This window comes from Kogia breviceps, chromosome 19, assembly GCF_026419965.1.
Source record: "Kogia breviceps isolate mKogBre1 chromosome 19, mKogBre1 haplotype 1, whole genome shotgun sequence".
NCBI lineage: Eukaryota > Metazoa > Chordata > Mammalia > Artiodactyla > Physeteridae > Kogia > Kogia breviceps.
In genome coordinates, this window is record NC_081328.1 from 42,973,055 (window position 1) to 42,999,472 (window position 26,418).

The window sequence follows — 26,418 nt, forward strand, 5'->3', positions numbered from 1 at the left end:
CATAATGTTGAGTGCTGCAAAACTCTGAGAATGTCTATATATTGAATATAATTTAATTTTCTTGATTACTCAGGGTTAATATAGACTCAGACTTAAAAATTTCTTCCCCAAGCTCTATGGAGGTATGTAGAACTGTTTTTCCCTTGCTAAAGGCACTAAATTGCTGTACTTTTTTGATCATTAAGTCAATTTTTATGCCTCTTTTCCTCTCTGCCCTGCTTACAGACTTGCAGTGTTCTCTGCTCACTGTTATCTGCATGCCTACATGGGATAGTTTCTCCTCCCTCTTCTAGTTTACTGCTTTTAATTTTTTATGAGTTTGGAAGCCAGATTGCCAGGTCTTTTAAAATCGAATCCAAGTAAAAATTAATAGCCTCTGAGAAAGGGCTTCGATAAATCTCTAGGAGGAATGGGCGTGATCTTTAGGGCATGGACTTTGGTGAGCTCTATTTTGTTTCTGCAGAGGTCTTTTCCCATCTCCTTTGTTTCCTTGGTTCCTTGCTGTACTTCAGATAGATGAGATTGTCAGATAGCAGAGTTTCACACAAATGAAGTTTTATTACAATTATCAGGTTGATAATGTAATATTAAAATGCTTCCTTTCCTTTTCCTCTACTGAATTCTGATTCTTTACTTCCTTTTGTTCCTTTCACATTGTGTGTCAGGTTGACTAAATCTAGAGAAATTGTTACTTGGGCTTTGGGACCAATCAAAACCTTCATTTCCCTTAACTTTTCTTTCTCCCACCTCTTTTTTTTTTTTTGCGGTACGCGGGCCTCTCGCTGTTGTGGCCTCTCCCATTGCAGAGCACGGGCTCTGGATGCACAGGCTCAGCGCCCATGGCTCACGGGCCCAGCCGCTCCGCGGCATGTGGGATCTTCCCGGACCGGGGCACCAACCCGTGTCCCTTGCATCGGCAGGCGGACTCTCAACCACTGCGCCACCAGGGAAGCCCCCACCTCTTTTTAATAACTAAATCATCTCTACATTTCACATCAACAAAGCTATAATTCCCTTATATTAAAAAATCATTTCCTTGGTACAAATGAACTTATTTACAAAACAGAAACAGAGTCACAGATGTAGAAAACAAAGTTATGGTTACCAAGGGGGAAAGGCAGGGGAGGGATAAATTGGGAGATTGGGATTGACATATACACACTAGTGTATATAAAATAGATAACTAATAAGAACCTACTGTATAGCACAGGGACCTCTACTCAATACTCTGTAATGACCTATATGGGAAAAGAATCTAAAAAAAGAGTGGATATATGTATATGTATAACTGATTCACTTTGCTGTACAGCAGAAACTAACACAACATTGTAAATCAACTATACTCCAATAAAAATTAATTTAAAAAATTAAGGCCTCTTTTGATTAAAAAGAAATTAAGTGTATTCCATTATGTGAAGAAAACAAAGACAATTTACACAACTCTACTGCATTCTTACCTTTACTCTTACTCATGGCTAATTGATAAGGGCTGTGGTACTAAACCATGATTGTGTGGTCATTCTCTGTAAAGGCCAATCATTCTCCTTTTGCTGCTGATTGCCTCTCTTAATATTTAACTACATTGCAACTACTTAGGTGCTTTGAGTGAGGGGATATGGCAGGTTCAATAAAACCCACACAATACTGGAGAGTCAACTCAATCTTCATGTCTTATTAGTGGTGGGTCAGTGGCATCATCTTTGTATTAGGGCACAATAAATACCCTTGATGATGGCAGTGTTGTGATTCCTTTAGTATGTTGTCCTTGAAGAAAAAATGTGTCAAGTACGAGTGCAAAATAGGTGGTCATCGATGTTTATAGTTTCAACTTTGGATCAACTCAATCTTTCTTATACAATGCCATTCCTCAGTTATTTTAAAATACACTGAATTATAATATTCATGCATTTTTAGATGAATAAACATTTTATGCTCTTACACAGTGGTGTAGCCTACCAGTCAAGAGTTTATTTCCAGCATCATCACCATTTTCAGTATTTGTTTATGCAATTATTTGAATATTTTATTACACTTTTTACCACTATTTATAAATGAGTAGAAAATGGAAGTGCTGATACTAGTAATAAGAAGCGTAGGTTTCCTAAACATAACCCAGTTGAGCAAAGGTGGAGTCATTAGCTATATACAAAGCAGGGACTCTATCCTCAGTCAGGTAGATGTTAGGACAAAATTAGAAAATATAATACATGCTGGAAATACTTTATCAAAGATCATATCTTAAATGTGAGTTGCAAATAGCAATTGAATATTGCTTTCAGCTCTTTGGGGGAAAATGCTCTTGTATTACGTGTGCATTTAATTTTTTCATAGTCAACTTTTGTATATGTTACCAGGATTGTATTGAGAAATTGCATAGGAATGGGTAGGGAATAAACTAGAGGTCCACCTATAGGGAGTTCCAAATGGAACTTTACCCTCCTTTTCCCTCCAAGCATCTTTTATAGAATTTATATGATCAATACTAAGTACCTTCAAACTCTGTAGAGAAGCAAGGAAGAGGTCTGTGCCTAAAACAGTACCAGACATACAGATGTGCTTTCTGCCTGTTGCTTCTCTGTATCCTTTGCTGACTTCCCTTTCCCCAAATAAAGGTGTTTCTCAAGGTTCAGCCATAACCTAGGGTATCTGAGTTTTAAAGGTAAATGTATTTTCACAGTTTCAAGTCATTACAAATTGAAAGGGCATGGCAAGAAGGTGAGGGTTCTTTGAGGAAGTTTGGTTGAAAGGTCAACTAGGTCCAGAGCCTTGTCCTCAGTTTTATAGGTCCACAAATTCTAGCTTGTCCATAACATAGAGTGGACTAGACTCTGAAAGTGTGGTTCAGGCTAACTAAAATCATGAGAAATGATTATATTTTCCAGAGGGCCAATATTTAATTTTAATATGCAAAATTGTACATGGATTAGAATGGTTATGTTGGTATGAACACTCTTTCCATCCCCTTTTTTACAGATCTGGATTATTTAATAAATTTAATTCACAAATATATATCCAGCATCTATATGCGATAGATGCTATATGAGATAGATGCTGAATAAATATATATATATATATATACACATAATTAGTATATACACATATATACACATTAATTCTTAGGATAGGTAGTATGCTCTATTAATTGTAATGAAAATCTTCCTCTTCATTTTCTATTCAAATATTCTGTATTTTAATTTGGATTTTGTCTCTTACTGTGGGATCTGGGGCAAGTTATTTTGAGCCACAATGTTTTCATCTAGTAAAATGGGCATAATAATTCCAATCCTGTAAAGTTTTTATGAGGATTAAATAATATAACATGTGAAATGCCTAAGTACAGGCCTGTTACACTGAATGATAATAGTCCATAGAGACTTGCTATGGACCAGGTACCTGCACCTGTACCAACCTAAGCCTCAAATCCACCCTATAAGGTAGGTATAGTTTTTTTTTTTTTTCGGTACACGGGCCTCTCACTGTTGTGGCCTCTCCCGTTGTGGAGCACAGGCTCTGGACGCACAGGCTCAGTGGCCATGGCTCACGGGCCTAGCCGCTCCGCGGCATGTGGGATCTTCCCGGGCCAGGGCACGAACCCGTGTCCCCTGCATTGGCAGGCAGACTCTCAACCACTGCGCCACCAGGGAAGCCCATGTAGGTATAGTTTTTAATCCCCAATCCACAGATGAGTATCCTGAAATCTAGAAATGTAGAATAACTTGCTTGTGGTCACGCATTTAGTAAACAGTTGAGTTAGGATTTGAGTGCAGTCTGGGTCCAGGGTCCTTGCTCTTATACACCTGTGCTATATTCCCTCTCCTTGAGTATTCACTATCTTCCCTTTCTCACCTAAATCCCATCTTTCTACTAGCTATTTCGAAGTTACCTTAAATTAGGAGTCCTTACCTGGAGCCCATGGGTGGGTTTCAATTAATACCTTTAACCTGTGAATTAATCAGACCTCTCATATAAATGGCAGAAATGTGGCTCAAACAAGCTGAACCATGGAGGAATTTCAACAAAGGACTAGGAAATGTCCTGGAATCCAAGAATAGGAATGTGAAGGATCCGTGGACTCAAATGCATTTGAGCATTCTTTGTTTCTCGGGCTCATGTGTTAGGAAACACATCAGCTAACAGCATCCATTGCTTCAGTTACTAGGGAGAGACTGACTTGATCCTTTGGATATAAAGTACAAAAATTCCAGAAAGGGCTTTGATGTGCCCAGCTGGGGTCAAGAGCTCTCCAGCAGCCAAATCCATGGGTGTCCATTACAAATCATATAACATGTGTAAGTATGAATCCATTTTTTTCCTGAGAAAAGGATCCATTGATTCTGTCAGATTCTCAAAAGAAGTGATTTGTAACTCAAAAGCAGTAAAGAACTACTACAACACAAAATATGCCAAAACCATCTCTTTCTTCTCCTTAACACCAATCCTCTGATTCCCCTGCTTCTGTCACAGGTACCACAGTCTTCTAGACAGTTAGTCTTGTCACCTTGCTGTATTTTCATCTCCCACTGTTCTTTACCCTCTGCATTCAATTATTCAGAAAGTTCTGTTAATTCTTCCCACGCAATGGCTGTGGGGACTATTCCTTTCTACTGTCACAGTTCTTGACTAAAGCTGTCCTCTTCTTTAGCTCCTTAAATAGTAATAGTAGTATCTTACCCAAATCATTATTACTTGTCCCTCCTTGCTCAAATCTACCCTATGAGATGAATATTTTAAACACTGTCTTCTTGTCATTCTTCTGCTCAGTCTCCTGGGTGTTTCCCTTCCTGGGCAGGACCCATTGCAGTTCAGTCCTGTCCCACCTTTCCAACCTCTTACCAACTGATGTTTTCTCCCCTGATTAGTAAATCCTCTTCTGTTCATTCACACCTGTTGCTTGCTGGTCTGTTTATTCGATTTGCAACACGTCTATTTAGAGTTCATGCCACTGCTTGTCTTTGTTAAGAAATAAGAAAGCAACTCAGACTTCCCTGGTGGTGCAGTGGTTAAGAATCCACCTGCCAATGCAGGGCACACCGGTTTGATCCCTGGTCCGGGAAGATCCCACGTGCTGGGGAGCAACTAAGCCTGTGTGCCACAACTACTGAGCCCTTATGCCACAACTACTGAGCCCACATGCCACAACTACTGGAGCCCATGTGCTCTAGGGCCCATGTGCTGCAACAACTGAGCCCACGTGCTGCAACTACTAAAGCCCGCACACCTAGAGCCTGTGCTCTGCAACAAGAGAAGCCACTGCAATGAGAAGCCCACGCACTGCAATGAAGAGTGGCCCCTGCTTGCTGCAACGGGAGAAAGCTCACATGCAGCAAGACCCAACAAAGCCAAAAATAAATAAAAATAAAAAAAAGAAAGAAAGCAACTCATCTCCATAAGGGGGTGATTTTTGGACCTGAGCTGTTATGTTCATTCCCTGCTCTGAACTTTTGTTGATTCTCCAGGGCCTTCCCTCGAATAGTCCTTCATTCTCACCATCTACATATTTTTCTTATTCTACTTACCTCAAGAAGCAGTCACACACCATCCCAGTCAAAGCTATCTCCCTCCCTGTTATGAATTATTACAGAACTTACTGTTTTACTCATGGTGACACTTAATTCTATAATATGCTGTATTAATATTCAAATGTTTTAAGCATTTTGTTTCCCAAATAGATTATGAGGATCTAGTAAGTAAGACTTCTCTCAAATTAGTTAAATATGCCCTGTAGCACTTACCACAGTTATAAACATACAGTAGGTACAAGTACTGGTCAAGCATTTATAAATGTTGATGTAAAATTACATGGAGTTTTGCTTATTCATATCATATATGACTTTTTCACTTTCCAAAAAAGAGATGCACCAGAAACGTTTTTTAAGTAGTAGCTCCTCTATGTGGAAATACTTTTACGTGTTAGTCTAGAAATTAAGTATTCCTCAAAAGGCTGAGGTGGGACGTGGTGGGGAAAATGTAGAAGCTATTGAGTTAGAAATCATCGATTGCAGATAAAAAGAAATGAGATCATGAAAAATAATCAATGAGAAAAATCTCTTACATCAAATTTTCAGGAATACTTTCCTTGTGTAACATGGTTCACATTTTTAAAGAGATGTATTCTGTGTTCTCATTTGCATCTTATATAGCATTATCCTGAGGTTAACTGATAGAAGATAATGCTTATGTTTGGGTGCAGACTGGGGCTCTGCCAGCCATTCAGTGTGACCTTGACCTGGTCATCTAACTTCTCAGAGCCTCCCCACCCCCTTATCTAGAAAATTGAGATAATAATACTTACCTGAGGGCTTCCCTGGTGGCGCAGTGGTTAAGAATCCGCCTGCCAACGCAGGGGACATGGGTTTGAGCCCTGGTCCGGGAAGATCCCACATGCTGCGGAGTAACTAAGCCTGTGCGCCACAACTACTGAGCCTGTGCTCTAGGGCCCTTGAGCCACAACTACTGAAGTCCGTGTGCCACAACTACTGAAGACTGCATGCCTAGAACCCGTGCTCCGCAACAAGAGAAACCACTGCAATGAGAAGCCCGCATACCACAACAAAGAGTAGCCCCCGCTCGCCACAACTAAAGAAAGCCCACATGCAGCAGCGAAGATCCAATGCAGCCAAAAATTAAACAAATGAATAAAATTTAAAAAAATCAAAAACTTACCTGATAGGATGTCGTGAGAATTAAATGAAGTAGTATATATAAGGCATTTAGTAAAGTATTTGCAGCCAGTAGGCAATCCATCAATGGTAGATGTTATGACTCTTTATTCAGTAGGGAGAGAGAGGTGGCCCTGATGCTTTACTTAAGAGACTTGGAGGTGCCAGGGAAGACATATGCCATATGCAGAGGTGAGTGATTGTGCAGAGTTACAAAGCAAGGAAGGTCATTTTGAATGGTATAGATGGCACTGAAAAGTTGGGAGGTATAGAGTATGGTTGTGCCACTTTATGGACAATTACAGGTTCCTCTTACAGGGTATAAATTATGTTTCCAAGTTTAAGTTATGGACTAAATTATCATCTTGACTAGAATGGAATTTTAGTAAGTTAAAAAAAAAAAAAAAAAAAAAGCATTCTCAGGATTTCAGGTATTAATGACCGAAAAGGAAATCAGGGTGAGGAGTTGAGAACAGAGGTGGCTTCTCTCTACATTGTTGCTTTCCACCCCTACCTTACCCCATCCGTACCTCTGTCAGGGACAGACTGTTTCCTTCACAAAGTTAAGAATGTGGCAGCAAATAGCAAGACTTAACAGCAGAGCTATGTGGAAGAGAACTGGCTGAGTAGCATCATGTTAGATGATCTAAACAGTGAAGCAATAAGTTCATTCCAGTGGGCACTGGCACTGCTCAGTGTGAACATGGGATCTTGGAAACATTGGCTGAAAGAAATGGAGACGGATCTTTGGAAGTATGATGAGGATAGTGAGTCAGAGTTACTCACTTCATCAGAGCAAGAGACCCTGTGGGTCACAGCTATTGGAGTTTACTGTGGGAAAATCCAATAAAGAGCTCTGCTGCTAAAATTGCAGTTACAGTGTTTTTCTAATTTCCAGGAAGAAGGGATTTAAAGGTTTTCATTTTGTGAATTGTTATTAAACTTTTGGTACTTTCTAGTGAAAAGTTGCAAACAAATTTTAGAGGAAAAATGCAGACGTATTATTTCTTAAAAATACATTTTTTAATATGTGGGAGATCTGCATAAACATAATGTAGCCAGATTTAGTGCTAGTAAAATTGTGTCAAGTCCATATGGCAGAATTCAATCTAACAATTTCATGGTGTTCCACAATAAGCACCATAATTTCTAAGTATCACCACCTGAACTAGTTTGAAAACCAACACATTACAACCCTGACTGCCTTTTGTTATTTCTTAGGGAAAGGAATGTTATTAGCTCAGTGAAACTCACAGGCAAAGGCTCAGAATCAAAGTAATCTTTAAAATAAATAAAAAGAACAAAAGATAATTAAATAAGGTAAATTTGAGTGCAAGAAGACTAGCATAACAATGGCTAATGTTTCCTGAGCATTTATTATATACCAGGCTCTGTGATAAGTACTTTTCAAACATAATTTCATTTAATCTTCACAACCATCCTGTGAGGTAACATCACCCATATTAGAGAGATAAAGAAAAAGAAGGCTCAGACCTGCTCAAGGTCTCATAGGCTGGTAAGTGGTGGGTGACACTGAGATTCAAATCTAGGTTTCCAGACTCCAATCATGGTGACGTTGTAATGCCTTTTTCTGTATACAATTTTTTAAAAACTCTAAAAATTGAGATAGAGTAAAGCACACCAGTCGTTTTGCACATATATTAACCCTTGTAATCATTAACAAGACCAAGGTATTGAACACTTCCAGCAACCCAGAAGGCTCCCTCCTGCCCCACATCATTCAATTCCTCCAAAGTAATCACTACTCTGCCTCTATCACCGTAGAGAAATAGGTTTTAGTTGGAGTAATCTAACTTTTTGGAGTTATCACCAAAAGATTCCATAGACCAATCCTTCATCTTGCCATTTTAGCTGTAGTATTCAAAGCTGCTCTAGCTCTGACTTTTCAAGAATTCACTGTAGAGACTAGCTGTTGCAAAATGGCTTCATATTCAATTTCCTGCATTATTCTGAAATTAATACTAATTTTGAAAAAAACACAAAGAAAATCCTGGATGCAGCAGATTAAAGGACTGTTATCAAATCTCTCTATCTTAGAAACACCACAGACACAGGTTGCTTGACTGAAGTAATTTGGTGTATCTATTTCCAATCATGGTGTCTCATTAAGGAATGGATGACCACTGAAAGGTCATCTCAGTTTACGGAAGAAAGGCTAGCCAGGCAGAGTAGGTAACAGTGATTGCTTTGCATCATCTTAAAGCACACGAACAAATTTATGTGCAGATATCTTCCACAGTTGACTTGTTGTTCTACGATGCAAGGGAAAGGAAGAGTAAAGGGGAAGAAGATCTAGGTGGAGGGAAGGGAGGGAAATATGACCTTCAAGGAGGCTTTGTTGTGGTGGCTTTCCGTGCCTTGCCAACTAGCTCTTAAAATCACATTACTTCTTGTCCAACCTGGCAGTGACAGAAGCAGCGTCACAACTTCACCTCAGGCTCTCAAGCTGTGGTTGGTGAATTCCAGCAATGATTCTAGATAATAGCTCTCCCTTCTCTCTCTCCCCTCCCCACTATCCCCCCATTCCAGGTTTTGCACTTCATTCTGTTTCCTACACCAGCCAACTATGGCATTTTGAAGCAGTCTACTGATTACAACTGAGCATCAGGGAAAGAATAACTGACATTTGTAGGGTTCGAAGACTTCCAGGAGTGATATGTGTATGAGGTGACTTAAGTGGGGAAAATCTAGAGGAACGTTCTGGCCATCAAAGCAGCAGGACAGGCCCAGAATTGGGCGCACGTGACAGCAGCAGCACCTCGAGAGTGACATCACCCTGGGGGCGGAGCCGAACCATCCAGGGCCTTGTCTGCTATTGAGCTCCCCTCCCCTGTTCCCCACTGAATGCCCACGACCCCACCAGTCAAAGCCCCCTGAGGAAACAGAAATGCCCAGACCTCACAGACAGGCAGAGCCAGGGCCAAACCTCTCGGCTGAGAAAAGGGTTCGGTCTTCTCTCTCTCTCTCTCCCCGCCACTCCCCACCCCCAAACGGTGGAAGGGGCGGGGGCGCGCGCGCTCCACCACGCACGCGCTCCCACGCACGCGCTCTCCCTCCGCGCTCGCGCTCCTCCCCACCCCGGCCCGGAGGGGGCGGGGCTGCGGGTGGCCTCGGAGGGTGCGACGCCCCCGGCGCGGCGGCGGCGCTAGCGAGCGGCCGGCCGGGCGCGGGTTGCTGGGTGCGCTTCTCTGGCGGGGCCCGCTTGCACAGCTGCCTCGTGCGAGCCGCCCGCCCGGCGGGTGAAGCTGCGAGCGCTCCGAGTGCCGGGCCCCGGGCCGCCAGCGCTGCCCTCCAGCCGCCGCCCTCCGTGCCTCCTTCGGGCGGCCCCGCCCCCGTTCCCATCCCCCTCGCGCTCACCTCCTGGCTGTGCAGCGCGCGAGGCGGAGCAAGTTGCCCGCCGCCGCCGCCGCCGCGCTGGGCGAGAGCCTGCACCCGCGCCGCCGCTGACAGGACCGCCGAGGGCTGCGCTAGCCGCCGGGAGGCCCCGCCGCGCCTTTCCCGGACGCAGACCCACAGCGGGCGTCGGAGCGCAGCGAGGTGCTCTGGGATCGCGGGCGGCGCCGGCGGGCGACGCGGTCCTCACAGGAGACCCCGGGGACTCGGGCTTGACCCCGAGGTGCAGCGAACCCCCCTCAGAGCGGCAGGTGAGAGACCCCGGGAGCCCGGGAAGGGAAGGTTGCTTCAGTGACAGCGGCGTTCGCCTCCGACGCCTGGGCTCCAGGGAGAGGGGCGGGGGCGAGCGGGGAGGCAGCGAAATGGGCAGTGGAGTGCCTCCGGTGTCCAGGGCGTGGGGAAGGTTGGATCCAAATGTGGCACTCGGGGTGGCTTCGGATGGGTCCGGGATCGGTCACTTCGGTGTCACCGAAGGTGTCATGGAATTTGGTACCGAGAGAGTCTCCGGATGACGGGGACCCAGGAGGAGATGCGAGGCAGATTTCTAAACGTGGCAGGGAATGTGGTGCAGAATGAGTTGTAAAATGTGCCCCCTGAATGCAGCATGAAAGTAGTTGTGAAATGTGTCAGGTAAGGCACAGGGTGGGTTGGCCTGTGTGGCGTTGAAATTCACGGTAGAAGTGTTATTATTAATTTTTCTGGGAAAGGAGGCGTAGTCTAAGAAGAGATTAATAAGGCTCACGGCTAGATATTTTAACACAGGGAATCGAGAGGAGCTATGATACGCTAATTTTTGAGATAGAGATAGTGCCCACGTGAAAGAAACAAGCAAATTGTGTCTGGTTGTGAGATGGGAAAGAAAAAATAGGGCTAAATAATTCCAGGGTTTGCCGTCAGCGTGTAGAGCACTGATATAATTGTATCCTGTGTTGTATTCCAGGTGTGGAATGTTTAAAATGGTTTTCAGCAAACATAAACAATGGTAATTAATATTAGGAAGAAGATTTGGTGTTTTGGGTGTCTTGCACTGTCTTCTCTGCTCCTCTCCAGGAAAAGGAAAAAAACAAACCAAAAAACAAAACACACAAAAAACCCACCCCACATCTTGACTATAATTCTGAGTTCAAGATCATTAGGCAAATGGACGTTTTTTCATAGGTGCCCTTTCTTCATTTTTATACAGGTGAAAATTTCTGGAATGAGGAAAACAAAACAATATGGTGAACAAAAGGGATAAATTTTCAGGCATTTTGAGGGTTTGAAGCCAAAAGCTGTTGCAATGGCTAATTATGGTGAATGACAGTAGTGAAATATTCTTGATGTTGGGGTGGCAAAATAGGAAAAAAATTGAACACAGTAAATGGGCATAAAAAGCAACAACATGGATACTGTCAGTGGAGCGCTTCTTGCAGCATTTCCCAGGTAGATCATCTCAGGAATGTGAGCACAGAAATGAAATATTAAATATTCTCATTCTCTCTCTCTTTCTCTATATGTGTGCGTGTGTATATATATATATATAATTACCCACATGCTGCAAAACATTGTGACTTCCATTTAAGAAGAACATCTGTGTTTTTAGAGGATTGTCAGAACATAGCTGGAATTTCAGAAGTAACAAAAGACAGCTCCATGAGCTATTTAATATAACTTATATATATTCAGTGAGTGTATGTCTGTATAGTATGAAACAAGCAGAAATATCGGCATGTGTTCATTAGGGCATAGTTAATTATTGATGAGATTTTAGTGTCTTATGTTACAATTCTTGCAGAGAAACGGAGTTACTTGCCTGAATGTTGTTCTTATAAGAAGAACAGTAAGTAATTTGCCAGATAATTAAAATTCATACTGATTGGCTTCCTGGATCCAGATTTAGCTATTGAGGGATCATTTGCTTCAAAGACAAAACTGGATTTTCCTTGGTGATTAATTTTGGGTTTTAGTCTTTTCTGTTGGTATGTCTCTCACCTTGAGGCTATGTTGGGCCTAAAACATAGAGGAGAGGGCCTGAGGAGAATAAAGAGCAATTCTGTTGGGTCTTCCTGTTTTGTTCTGACTGTAAGCCATATGTACTGCCACCCCCTACTGTTTGTAGGAGGAGGTGTCACAGAGCCCAGTTCTTTTCTTGTTATCACTGCCCCCTTGTGTAAGGGAAGAAATTGATAGTTGCACTTTGGAAAACCGCTCTACCCAGATTGTTCTTGATAGAGTGGTTATGTAGATTTATAAACACCTATTCAGAGTTGCAGGGCTTTAAACTTACTGTCAGTCAGGCTTCAGGTTTAATGTCTATTTTTAATAGTATCTAATTTTAGCCAGTAATTCAAATTTCTAAGAATGTTTTCATTATGTTTGGGAAGATGGTACTACTAGTAGTGCTAGTAGTAATGGCTCACCGTTACATAGCACCTACTTTGTGCCAGTCCTGTTACACAGGTTTTAATCAGTTCCAACACCCTATGAGGTATGTACTGTTATTTCCAATTTACAAATGAGAAACTGAAACACTGAGATGTTAAATAGATTAGTTAGTTAGCAAGTGGAAGAGCTGAGTTCCAATTCAGCAACTCTGGCTCCACACTCTGTGCTCTTCATAAGTATACTATATTGCCCTCAATCAAATTAGTATTGACACACATCATTAAAATGCAGGTGCCCATCATGAAAAAGCAAATACTGTAGATGTGGATAGGCCCAAGTAGGTAGTAAGACACATAAATGCTAAGCCTACAAATACACCAAAAATACAGTTACTTACAGTATGAACATTTCTCTTTAGGAATTTATTTTTGTAATTTATTTCTGGGATTATGAGTAGAAGAGTATCAGTACTTTTTATGTGGTTAAGGTAATATTTGTGATGGAGGTTGGTTTTCGGGGGATCTTTGGAGGTAAAAAGTTTTACTTTCAAGTAGTTTGGTGTGTATGTCCGTGTGTGTATGTGTGTACATGTAGTGTGCAGGAAAGGTTTAGTGGTGCTTTTAAAGAAATAGTATATAGAACTTTGTGTAGAGCTATATAAATTGTTTTCTACAGAAAAATTATTTTCCTACCTACTTACATTTTTATGATCTCTATTTTTTAAAATTTAATTAATTATTTATTTACTGGCCACACCTGTGCCCCCTTGCAGTGGAAGCACAGTCTTTTTCCTTTTTTTTAAAATAGAGCTAACCTCATAATAAACTTAAAAAAAAATTTATTTAATTAATTTAGTTTTGACTGCGTTGGGTCTTCATTGTTGCACACTGGCTTTCCCTAGTTGCAGCCAGCGGGGGCTATTCTTCGTTGCGGTGGAAGCGCAGAGTCTTAACCACCGGACTGCCAGGGAAGTCCCTATGATCTCTATTTATTTAAAAAAATAATTTGCAAAAATGGATTAGATGTATATGTACTTTTAACCTCTTTTTTCCAACAAATATTTCCCCAGATTTTTCTTGCACTTAAACATTGTTTTATAGATATCGACTACATATGAAATAATATTTATAAAAATGTGTAAAGTATAGAAGACTAATAATGCAGCCAACACTTATATACCTTCCACCCAGTTTAAGAAATGGAATATCACCTCCTGTATTTAACAGTTATTTTCTTCTCTTGGTCAAACTTTGTGCCATTCTGTGAATCACATATGTCATGTAATCAGACACTTCCTTCATTTTTATATACATTGGTTGATAAGGCAATTTACTGATTATGGCTAAGACTTATTCATGTATGTTTATATATTTTAGTTCATTTAATAAATCGTCATAGACTCAGATTGTGCTCAGTATTTATATTGGTTGATGGTTCATTTTAGCATACTTATAAAACCTAATTTGGGACTTCCCTGGTGGCGCAGTGGTTGAGAATCCGCCTGCCGATGCAGGGGACACGGGTTCGTGCCCCGGTCCGGGAAGATCCCACATGCCATGGAGCAGCTGGGCCCGTGAGCCATGGCCGCTGAGCCTGCGTGTCCGGAGCCTGTGCTCCACAAAGGGAGAGGCCACAGCAGTGAGAGGCCCACGTACCACCAAAAAAAAAAAAAAAAAAAAAAAAAAAACCTAATTTGGTGTTTGCATCTTTATCATAAAGTTTTACCAACATGGTTAAGCAGTAGTAGCTTTATTTCCCTCTTCTGTCACTGATTCTTGACTGTCCCATGCTAGCTCTCTAGCTTCCCCCGCCCTTCCTCATAAAGGCCTTTTGTTCTTTTAGTATTTTCTGAATGACTCTGTGTGCATTGTTTTGCATGGAGAAGAAAGTAGGCCTAGGAAAGAGTATACTAAACCAGTAGTTCCCAAAGGGGAATTTTAAGGTAGTTGATACTAATTAGATATAAGGAAGAATAAGTATGATTAAAGGAATGCATCAAAATTCTCTCCTTGTCATATTACTTCCTCTTACAACAGAATTAAAATTGAATCTCTGAGATGTACGGATTGGGCACACTAGTTGAATTATGTTGGATTGTACTTATACATGATCACCAATGTTAAGCTGTAATATTTTTACTGATGGTACCCAGATTTTATTTCAAGGAGCTAGAACAAGTGGTTGCAGATGGTTGTTTACTTTTCTAGTATGCGTCTGATTGAGGTAACAAATGTTATAAAATAGTTTGGAAGTTAGTTTAATTATTTGGATTTTTTTTTCTCAACATTGTCGTATCTGTTGAGTGCCTGTAGTCATCAAATACTATTGTCATTTGGAGAGAAGGCACTGTGTAAATAAATAGTTTAGTCTTTGTTATAATACCATGAAAACTACCACTTAGTTTATTTGAATAGCATCTTTTGTAATAACTTGTATTAGATGAAGATTGTTTACGATTAAAAAAAATGAGTCAAGGAGATGTGTGTATGGTGATCGAGAGACTACATCATGACCTTGATGAATCTCTAAAAGTCTGTGGAGAGAAATAGGTTACAAGAAGAGCTTAAAGACTTAACAGCTATATTTCCCCACCCAATGTCCTTTCTCTTTCTTTTAGAGGATATTTTTACCTTGAGTATTTACGATTCAAGATAATATTAGATGGGGCTTCCCTGGTGGTGCGCCACAACTACTGAGCCTGTGCTCTAGAGCCCTAGAGCCACACTACTGAGCTTGTGTGCCACAACTACTGAGCCTACGAGCCTAGAGCCTGTACTCCGCAACAGGAGAAGCCACTGCAGTGAGAAGCCCACGCACCACAACAAAGAGTAGCCCCCACTCGTCGCAACTAGAGAAAGCCCACATAGACCCAACACAGCCAAAAATAAATAAAAAAATAAACAAATTTTAAAAAGAGATAATATTAGATGGAGAACAAGCTATTTGGGCCTGGGTTTTAGAAGGCTAAAGCAGGTTGAGGATGCAGTCAGTGAAAAAAGTTTCTGGTAGGGATCTTTCATATTCTAGAAAGCTCTAAGTAAATAATTGTAATACCATAATTTTTTTCTGTAAACAAATTTCTTTTATTAGGTCAATTTATTTTATTTACAGAATCTTTATAAATCATTTGAAAGCTGTGTTTGTGGATGTTATAAGTATCAGGTAAGTTGTTTTATGGGCCACACATTACAACAGTATCTTGTTATGTTCAACTTCTGTTTGTTCTTGAGTAGTTAAGGGTAAACCTGACTAAGTTTAAGAGGCAAAAGAATTAAGTTGGTGTTAGTCGTAATCACACCCTTTCTTTACCCTTTCCTTCCCCATAATATTAATTTCTGCCTTTATTCAGTGCATGGTATATCTTACCTCTCAAATGCCTTTCTTTTGATCGGAACTTGAGAAATTCTGGTGTCAGTTATTTAAACCAAGTAGTTGCGTTATAGTGAATAATATTGTTGGTATGTTTTTAAAAAAATCTAATTGCCTTAGTAATGATTTTTCTGACAGGCTTATCTTATGTCTCCTTATGACACCCATATTATGTCTATCTGAAGAAGTTTCTGCCAAAATACATTATTCGATTCTACTTTTTTTTTTCTCAGAAGAGGTATCCCAAGTGGAGAGGTTTTGGAGCACAGCATGTAAGAGAACATTTTTCTTCGTTTGCTCTGGTTTTAGTCTCTCTTATACTTATTTTGTATAGAAAAGGTCGTATAAAAAAACATTGATTTTTGTATATTAGTTTATTATACAGACACATTATGTTTAAGGTATATGAGTTGAGTTAGATTTGTTATGTTGGAAAAATTGGGGGAGTTTTATGCAGTATATTAATATATTAAATCCTTCACTTAAATATTTATTGACCACTATGTGTAAGTAGTTACCTTTACTACTGTAATCTTTCAGTTGAAAGTAGACATATCATATTCTTCCATAAATAAAAATTAAATTTTTTTTTTTTTTTTTTTTTTTTTTTTCCGGTACGTGGGCCTCTCACTGTTGTGGCCTCTCCCATTGCGGAGCACAAGCTCTGAATTGTGCAGGCTCAGCGGCCGTGGCTCCTGGGCCTAGCCACTCCACGGCATGTGGGATCTTCCCGGACCAGGGCACGAACCCGTGTCCTCTGCATCGGCAGGAGGACTCTCAACCACTGTACCACCAGGGAAGCCTCAAAAACTAAATTTGTAGTTCAGAATTGTGTCCTGGGTATTCACTCTACCTCTAGAAAAAATACAGTTGAAAAAAATATTTTAAAGCTTGTCACTTTCCTAAAGTTTCACTGGCCAATGTTGATAAATTTTACTGTCTTCGTTAGATGGCAAAGGTATCATGAAAAGAAAAACAGTGACTTATATATTTCTTTTTATAAATATCAGCAAGTACTACAGACATAAAATTCACAATGAAAAGTATTTGAGCAAAAATAATGGAAAACTTTTGTTATTCCAAGCAGATGTCTTTGCACCAGCTAGCCATGCTTATCTGTAACACCATGCTTGCATTATCATATATGATTATATCAGATGACGTATCTGACCATAGAAATGAACAACATGAAGAGATATGGCACCAGTTTTTATTGCCATGGAAATTCCCTTTCCCCACCAATGAATCTAGCCTTATAAGTCGATTCATTAGTTATTAAATTTGGAAATGGGAGTGGGTATGTAGATACTGTGATTTAATCATTTAGACAGGAGACTGCCTCACATCTCAGTAAATTCCCTCTGCCTAGATGAAGGAAGTCTCTTTGTAGCCCTTTGTTCCTAATCTTGTGTTGTGAGGTCCCACAATTTCTAGCTCTAATTGCTGAAATTTGATAAGGCAAAACTAAGGAAGCTTGATGGGTATTTGTACTCTAGAATTCTGTTTCTGTTCAAATTCCATGGAATCCTGTAGAGCTCCCAAAGATTGTGAATTAGGGTGAATGAAGGTAATTAGCTTTAGTAGACACGTGGGATGTAGCCTTACTGCACACTCAAATGCTGCTTCAGCGTCAGAGAATCTTAGCTCTTCCTTTTTAGGGATTTAAAGAGGAAGAGAGACTTCCTTTGGAAGCTGTTATTCAGATATTGCTATATTGTAGGATGTGACAATACTGTTGTTTGGTTGTAGTAGCTTTTGAAATTTTACAATCATGAGACCCTTTGTATAGTAGAGAGAACATGAATTTGTGAGTTTTTGAATCATGAAAACAGGTTGAGATTATCACTCTGTCACTTACTAGCTGTGTTAGGGGCTAAAAACTCTCTTGCAGGGTTTTGATGATGATGAAATGAAATAATGCCAGTGAAAAATCCTTAGGACAATGTCTATTTCTTAATAAATGGGAAGTTTTATTAGGTTTTGGAAAGTGTCCTGGATTTCTGTTTTTTTGATGTGTGCTTCACATAGCTCCGCCCCACAGTGTTTTACTAGCATTGTCCAGCTTTTCCTTGTTATTTTGTCTTTTCAGCCTACCAAGGTATTTAAAACAAAAAACAAAAAGAAAACCTGTGGTAATTTGGCTACTCATTAATTTTGTGTCTTGAAATTTTCTTTTATGAAGGATTTGATGAGAGCTGAGAGAAAAAGTTCTTGAATAACTGTAAATTTAAAAATATAAACTCTTAGGCAGACTCCTAGTATGCGTTTCTTATTGCACTATTTCTCTTTAAGTACCACAAACTTGCGAAAAATTAATTTTTAATTTCCTCTGTAAAATAGCAAACCTCAGCACTTCTTGAGACATTGAGCCCTTTGACAATTTTTTTTTCAATTTGATCATGTGAACATTTTATACTTTTACAAACATTTCTCATTTTTGTGAATAACTGAAGCGTTCTCTGTTTGATAACTTTATCCCCCACTCACCCGTCACCATGTGCCATGTTGTTAGCTTTTTGTAATTTTTCTTTTTAAAAAATTTGTAAGTGACAGTCATGATGGTTGATTGTCTTTTGTGATCTACTTAATAAAAAGGACTTGTCTATTTACAGTATAAAATTATACATCAAAAGAAGTTTGCCCCTTTCTTTAGTATAGCAAGCTAACTATCAAAATCTCACTTTCTTCCCAAGCTTCAAGGATTTCTGTAACATTTTGCCCATTTCTGCTAATCTGTTCACATATCATACGAACAGTAATTCACTGACTATTTTTCTTTAAATGGACATGACTCACTTTATCTTAGTTTTATTCTTGGTCGTCGTAATATCCATGAACTGATCAGTTTGTGCTAGTTGTAAGATAAACACTAGTTCATCCTGAAGACATCTTGTTTAATGCGTTTAGAAAGACCACTTATATGCGACTTTGGTTCCAGATTGGATTGTTTTGTATTTTTAATCCTTTATTTTATTTTATTTTATTTGTTTTTACCTTTTTTTAAAAAAATATTTATATTTAATTTTGGCTGTGTTGGGCTTTTGTTGCTCTGTGCGGGCTTTCTCTAGTTGCGGTGAGTGGGGGCTACTCTTCCTTGCAGTGCGCGGGCTTTGCATTTTGGTGGCTTCTCTTGTTGCAGAGCACAAGCTCTAGGCGTGCAGGCTTCAGTAGTTGTGGCACGTGGGCTCAGCAGTTGTGGCTCACGGGCTCTAGAGCGCAGGCTCAGTAGTTGTGGTGCATGGGCTTAGTTGCTCCCCGGATGTGGGATCTTCCTGGACCAGGGCTTGAACCCGTGTCCCCTGCATTGGCAGGGGGATTCTTAATTTCTGAGCTACCAGGGAAGCCCCAGGATTGTTTTGTATTTTTAAGTAAATGAACTTCATAATGATTCCTCTCCTTGTTTTAAATAATATAATTCTATCTTGTCTTTGGATGTATTAATGGTAGCCATTTATTAGTTGTTAACAAATATTAATTTGTCATTAATTATAGTAGATAACTGGTATCTCTCCCCTCCCAACGCTTCTATTTTTTTAAAAAAATTACAAAAGTATTTCTCTGCTTGCAGCCACTGAAATAAACAAACCAGGGGTGAATAAAGAAAAAAATAATATTTTTCTTTCTTTCTCCACTTTTACCTTGTTGGTTTAGCCAGCATTAACCAACACTTTGAGTGTTTTTTTACCATCTTTCTCTTTGCTTAAAAACCTTTAAGCATATATACATACACACACACACACACACACACACACAGGCTTTTTGTAACTTGCTTTATTTATTTAAGAGGATGTCATGGCTGTCTCCAGTTTAGTAAATGGAGCTCTAATTAATTTTAAAAAGCTGAATAACATTCCATAGCATACTACACCATAATTTAGTCTGTTGTTCTCCAATAGATGGATGCTACAATTGTTTTCATTTTTTTTCTATTATAAACAGTCCAGTCTTACTCATAAGTAGACAAGCAAACATTCTAAATAAAATATTAGCAAAATAAATCCAGCAGTGTATGTAAAAGACAATATATTCCAGGAAGGCAAGGACAGTTAAATATTAATGTAATTTGTTATGTTAACAGATTTTGAGATTAAAAACTGTATGATTATCTCTCTCTTTTGGGGTGAGTTGGTGGACTTTGTATTGTATTTATATTAAACAGCAAAAGGAGATGCCTGCAGACAGTAGTCTAAGTTTTGTAGAATTCTTTGATCCTCAGAGTTGATAGACAAAAACCTTTTTTCCTGAACTCTTTGGGAGTGTGGGACCTGGGCTTTGGCTCTCACCTTTTGGTTGCTAAAGCTGGTACTCTTCACAGTATGAAAATAAGCATCCTTCTAGAAGCTGGGATGGATGATATGGGTGAGCCTGTCCAGATTAGGGCTGGCACTTTTTAAGATCTTGTATTTGATTACTTTGGGCTTAATGAGCACCTCATTGGCCTCTGTACAGATGCTCAGTGTTTTGAAAATGTTGGCCTGAATCTTTTTGAGGCCTTTCTTGTTGTGCTTGTTGGCAAAATATACATTCCTTAGGATCTACGTTTCCTGAAGTCATTTCTAGGACTGGTCCGTATATGATATTGTTATTGGATTTGGCCACATCTTGACTGCTAGCCACAACTCTGGGAGTGGTGGAGACTGGAAAAAAGAGACCCATGACTATCTTAATAGGTGCTAGAAAAACATTTGATAACATTTTGGAGTAATTTCCTCAGAGTATATGTGGCATAATTTCTGAATCCTTGCTTAAGTGAAGATGCCTTTCTTTTTTCTTGATCAGTAAAGGGTATCTTGGCTGGATATAGTGTTCTTGGATCATAATCCTTCTTTTTCCTATATAGCATAGACACCTTATAGCACTGTCTCTAAGCTTCTTGTTCAATAGATAAGTCTGATGCCAGTCTGATTCTCCTTTCTTTTTAAGTATCAGTAACTTGTTCTTTATCTTCTATACAAAAAGTCTTGCCACCTTTATGTGCCCTGAGATTATCAGATCTAATCTCATTATGCACTTTATCCTTTTTATATCATGAGAAACTCAGTACTGCCAGTTCATCGCTCATTTTCTGGAGTCTAATTCCTATCTGTATAGTTCTATATTTCTCTCTTTCTGACTTCGGTTTTTCCCTTTTTTTTTTTCTTCTTATTCTTTAATGTTTAGTGATAGTAAAATCATTTTGGTCATTCTGAGTTGATATTCTCAGGTACACATTGTGCACTTTCAAAATGTAGTCTCAAATATTTTTTTATTTCATAAAAGTGTTTTTGAATTATTGTTTTGACTGTGTTCTGTTCCTTGCTTTGATTTTCTTCTTCAGGAGTTCCTATCAGCTGTATGTTCAATCTTCTTTGCCTGTCTTCAGTATTTGTCACTTTTTCTCAAATCCTTTTTATCTCTTTTATTGAGTTTAAATTTTTTTCCTGTTTTTTACCTTCTGTTTTTCTTAAGGGACTGTCTGTTTTTGTTTACTCTTGTCTTCATTTCTGGAATGTGTCTTTCCTTTTATTTTTAATTCTTACCTGAGTTATGTCATCTCATTTTGAGTTTTTATAGTTCTTATATTTGTTATTCTTTCATGTCTTATGTCATTTTCTTAAGGTCTTTTAGCTCATTCTGAAATAGCATGTTTTAATTTTGATCTGTTATGTGGGCATGTCTTTCTGGCATACTTTCATTGTCTGCAGGGATGTTATTCCACTTCATATTCTCTCTTTTCTTGTAACAACTTTATATGAGATTGACCTTGATACGTTTCTGTGACTCAGTTTTCCTTGAACTTAGTTACATGAATCCTTTAGAATGTGGCTGGGTTCAGGAAAGCTTCTTCTTTCACTGAGCTTTTTCTTCTGTTGTTTTTGTGTAGTGTTAAAAAATATGGCAGCTTGCTTTCTGAGATTTCCTAGCTTTATTTTCCTCCAGTAGTTTCGTCTGGACCTTGTTTTTCCTTCATCTCTCTTGCCTGATCTCAATTTTCATGCCTTTATGATTGTGAAACGCTTCTCTGTGCCTTCTGGGTCTCATTGTCAGTCATCTGCAAAACTCCCTTTTATCTTTAACCTCTTCTCTAAACATTACTACCTTCTTGCTCTAACTGAAACTTACCTCTCCGCTGAGGGCACTTACTTCTGGAGAGTTCTTAAGTGGTGGTTCCTCCTGGTGAGGTGGGTTAAATATTCTCTTTGCTTTTTCATATTTGCTTCTAGACTTCTTCTGGGCTCACTGCTAGTTTCCTACTACTCCAGCTGTAATTATTGGCTATTTCAGTATTCATGCAGATGATCCTTCTGATATTCTAGTCTCTTGACTTCCTCTCCTCCACTCAGCCATTCACTTCTATGGCATGTCCTGTGCAGATGTTTTTAAACTCTCAGTGCATCTGCATTAACTGGGGAGCTTTGACAAACTACAGATGCCTAGAACTTATGCCCAGAGAGTCTGTTTTGCCTGGTCTGAGGTGTGGCCTGGGATAATATTTTTAACAGTTTTCCAAGGTGACTTTAATGTGCAGCCAGGATTGAGAGACACTGCCCTAGAACTTGTTATTACCCCAAAACTACAATTTTCTATAATATCAATTTCTGGCATTTTACTCTCTAATTACCACCTCCATTGTTTCAGGCTCATTTCTTCTAGTACCCAACAGCCTTAATTCCTTGATCTCACAGGGACCTTTTAATTTACCACCTTTTCAACTGTTCTTCAATGCATTCATGTCCTCACTTTTTTTGTTTTTTTAAACTAGCCAAATTCCCGTAGTCCATCATTACAATTGCTCTCCTTCCTCTACCTCAGCCCTCTTGATTTGACCTTTCTTCCTTGGTTGTTCTTACCTGGTCTAAACTAAGTCTACTTACGTTACACCTGTATACTTGTAGCGGAATGTGGCTGGAACAGAACAACTAACTGTGTTGACTTTAAATTCTTGGTCAGTACCAAATGACTTAAAATTCCTTGTTTAGTGCTGCCAAGCTGTCCTACTGTTTTATTCTAGTTCTTCCATACTCCGTTCACTTAGATGATCCTATCCTTCCTTTGTACCCAAATTTTCCACATTTCTCTTTTACCTTGTGACTTTGCTTTCTATTTTACCAAGAAAACAGAAATAATCTTCTTACCACCTGCATACCAACGTTACTGTGAATTAATTGTCTTTTCCTCTCTTGAAGGCCATTCCCACCAACTGTCCATTAGAGCTCACCCCTTCTTGCCTTCTCAAGGACATTCTTCCTGTAATTCTTCTCTATCTCTCCTTTTCTGGATTGCTGTCAACAGAATAAAAACATTGTATTGATAATTCTTTCATTTTAAAGAAACTCTCTCTTAACCTTACTTCTCCTTCCAGCTACCACCCCATTTCTTATCTCATTTATGCCAGACTCCACAAAAACAGTTGTCTTTGTTTACCTTATCCAACTCTCTTTTTTACAGCTTTATTGAGGTATTTACATTTAACAAAATTCAGCTATTGTAACAGCATAATTCAGTGATTATTGGTAAATTTATAGAGTTGTGCAGTCATCACCACAATCCAGTTTTACAGTATTTCCATCACCCCCCAAAATTCTCTTGAGCCCATTTGCATTCAGTCTCCATTCCCAGCCCCATCCCTAGGCAACAAAAAGATCTGCTTTCTGTTTCTATAAATAGGCCTTTGGGCATTCATATAAGTGGAATCATGCAATATGTAGTTTTGTTTTATACTGTGCAGTCTTTTGCTTCTGTCTTTTCATTTAGCGAAATATTTTTGAGGTTAATCCGTGTTGTGCATGTATCAGTACTTGATTTTTATTGCTGGATATTATTCTACTGTATAGACATACTGCGTTTTGTTTATCCATTCACCAAATAATGGACATTTGGATTGTTTCTGGTTTTTGTTTATTATGAATAGTGCTGCTATAAACATTTGGGTACAAGCTTTGAGTGTGGATATATGTTTTAATTTCTGTTGGATAGATTCCTAGGAGTAGAATTGCTGGGTTTGGGATCCATTTTAAGTCAATTTTTGTATGTGGTGTGAGGCAAGGATTTAAGCTTATTTTTCTGTGTATGGATATCCAGTTGCCCCAGTAACATTTATTGAAAAGATTATTCTTTCTTCCATCGAATTGTCTTGGCACAATAAAAAAAAATCAATACCTGGGGTATGAGGAGGGATTATCAACCTCCTATGGCTATCTCACCACCTGGAGCTTTCTCTTAAATCCCCAGATAGTCCATTAGTTCATTGCTTGCTCCAAACAGGACTACAACCTCAGGCTATTGGAGATACTGGCCCTTCCTGTTCACTTGCCACTGAGGTGGCTACTGTAATTGGCAGTGCTACTAGTTGAGTCCTGTTTGGCAGTGGCAGCAAAGCTGCTGGTTTTTCATGGTCTTCCCCACCATGGTTGAATGCTACTTGTTGGAGGCAGTAGTCCTTTTTGAGAAGAATGAGAGTAGTCACAGGCAAAAAGATGCCACAGGCTTGCTTTGCTCTTATCCAATGTTAAATAGTTTGCATGAATGAATACTTCTTAGTTTGTTGTATGCCTTTAGTTGATTTCCAGAGTGCTAAAAAGTCAGATCTCCATTCTCTTTTGAACCCATTCCAACGAGGCATTCTCTCCTACCATTTCACTGAAACTGCTTATTATGATCATTAGGTGGCTTTCACATTGCTTAATCCATTGGTTGTTTTTTAGTGTCCATCTTGCTTGAGGTATCAGCACCATTTGATAAAATTGGTTACTCTCTCCCCTGGAAAGTCTTTGGCTTCTAAGATGCCACTATCTCTTGGTTATTCTATGTCATGGATGCTCCATTTTAGTGAATTTCTTTCACTGATGCCTTCTCATCTTCCCAACCTGTAAGTTGTGGTGCCTTAGGAATTTTATCTCCCTTGAGGACATTGCTTCCCCTTTTGACCTCTCAAGTGATGCCCTCTTCCCTTCCTTCTTTACATAACCCTCATACCACTGGATCTGGAAATGGAGTAGATATTCTCTTTATTCCCTTTTTCAGCATTCAAATCATTCTTCTCTCTTTCCTAAAATTCTCTACCTTTGAATCTCATGTCATCAGATTTATTTACTAAAACCCCTCATTATTGCTGTTGACTGTATCTCCTGGTTCATTCCCTACAATGACTTCTGATGCTTACTACCCAGAGTTAGGCCAGACTTCACAGTTAAGGGCACAGCCCTCTGTAAGACTACTCTCACTTCAAACACTAGCTGCAAGTGTCTCCCTCACTTCTGACTAACTGGCTACAAATTTGAGGGTTCCCACTACTCCCTAAAATTCAATAGTTCGCTAGAACAACTTACAGAACTCAGGAAAATGCTATACTTATGATTATAGTTTTATTGTAGCAAAAACAATACAAAGCAGAACAACCCAAAATAAGGGACACATAGGGCTTCCGTAGTGGCACAGTGGTTAAGAATCCGCCTGCCAACGCAGGGGACATGGGATTGATCCCTGAACTAGGAAGATCCCACATGCGGTGGAGCAACTAAGCCTGTGTGCCACAACTACTGAGCCTGCGCTCTAGAGCCTGTGAGCCACAACTACGGAGCCCATGTGCCATGACTACTGAAGCCTGTGCATCTAAAGCCTGTGCTCTGCAACAAGAGAAGCCACAGCAATGAGAAGCCCGTGTGCCGCAACAAAGAGTAACCCCTGTTCACTGCAACTAGAGACAGCCACATACGGCAACAAATAACCAAAGCAGCCAAAAATAAATAAATAAATTTATTTTTTTTAAAAAAGATCATCTATTCCATTTTTCTCGATTTCACATATATGCGTTAATGTACGATATTTGTTTTTCTCTTCCTGGCTTACATCACTCTGTATGACAGACTTTAGGTCCATCCACATCTCTACAAATGCCCCAGTTTCGTTCCTTTATATGGCTGAGTAATATTCCATTATATATAGGTACCACATCTTTATCCATTCATCTGTCATTGGACATTTAGGTTGTTTTCATGTCCTGGCTATTGTAAATAGAGCTGCAATGAACACTGTGGTACATGACTCTTGTTGAATTATGGTTTTCCCACGGTATATGCTCAGTAGTGGGATTCCTGGGTCGTATGGTTGTTCTATTTTTAGTTTTTTAAGGCACCTCCATACTGTTCTCCATAGTGGCTGTATGAATTTACATTCCCACCAGCAGTGCAAGGGGGTTCCCTTTTCTCCACACCCTCTCCAGCATTTATTGTTTGTAGATTTTTTGATGATGGCCATTCTGCCTGGTGTGAGGTGATAGCCTCATTGTAGTTTTGATTTGCATTTCTCTAATGATCAGTGATGTTGAGCATCCTTTCATGTGTTTGTTGGCAATCTGTATATCTTCTTTGGAGAGATGTCTATTTAGGTCTTCTGCCCATTTTTGGATTGGGTTGTTTGTTTTTTTGATACTGAGCTGCATGAGCTGCTTATATATTTTGGAGATTAATCTTTTGTCAGTTACTTCATTTGCAAATATTTTCTCTCATTCTGTGAGTTGTCTTTTCATCTTGTTTGTGGTTTCCTTTGCTGTGCAAAAGCTTTTAAGTTTCATTAGGTCCCATTTCTTTATTTTTGTTTTTATTTTCATCACTCTAGGAGGTGGTTCAAAAAA

The 26,418-nt window shown here is 39.5% G+C and overlaps 1 protein-coding gene and 1 long non-coding RNA gene across 9 annotated transcripts in view; one reads left to right on the top strand and one right to left on the bottom strand.

Moving 5' to 3' along the window:
• LOC136793283 (uncharacterized) overlaps nucleotides 1-10,368 on the bottom strand; it is a 99,379-nt gene extending 89,011 nt beyond the window's left edge. The window contains exon 1 of the long non-coding RNA XR_010838368.1: nucleotides 10,038-10,368. This is a non-coding gene — a long non-coding RNA (uncharacterized lncRNA). The remainder of the gene's footprint in view (nucleotides 1-10,037) is intronic.
• The window catches only part of TANC2 (tetratricopeptide repeat, ankyrin repeat and coiled-coil containing 2), a 343,384-nt gene continuing 326,863 nt past the window's right edge, over nucleotides 9,898-26,418 (top strand). For 7 of the 8 annotated variants that reach the window (XM_059048703.2, XM_059048705.2, XM_059048706.2 and 4 more), the window contains exon 1: nucleotides 9,898-10,324. The gene's annotated coding sequence lies outside the window, so the exon portion shown is untranslated. Of the gene's footprint in view, nucleotides 10,325-10,681; nucleotides 10,704-26,418 lie in introns of those variants that run through there. The other variant, XM_067022256.1, reaches the window with a different exon arrangement.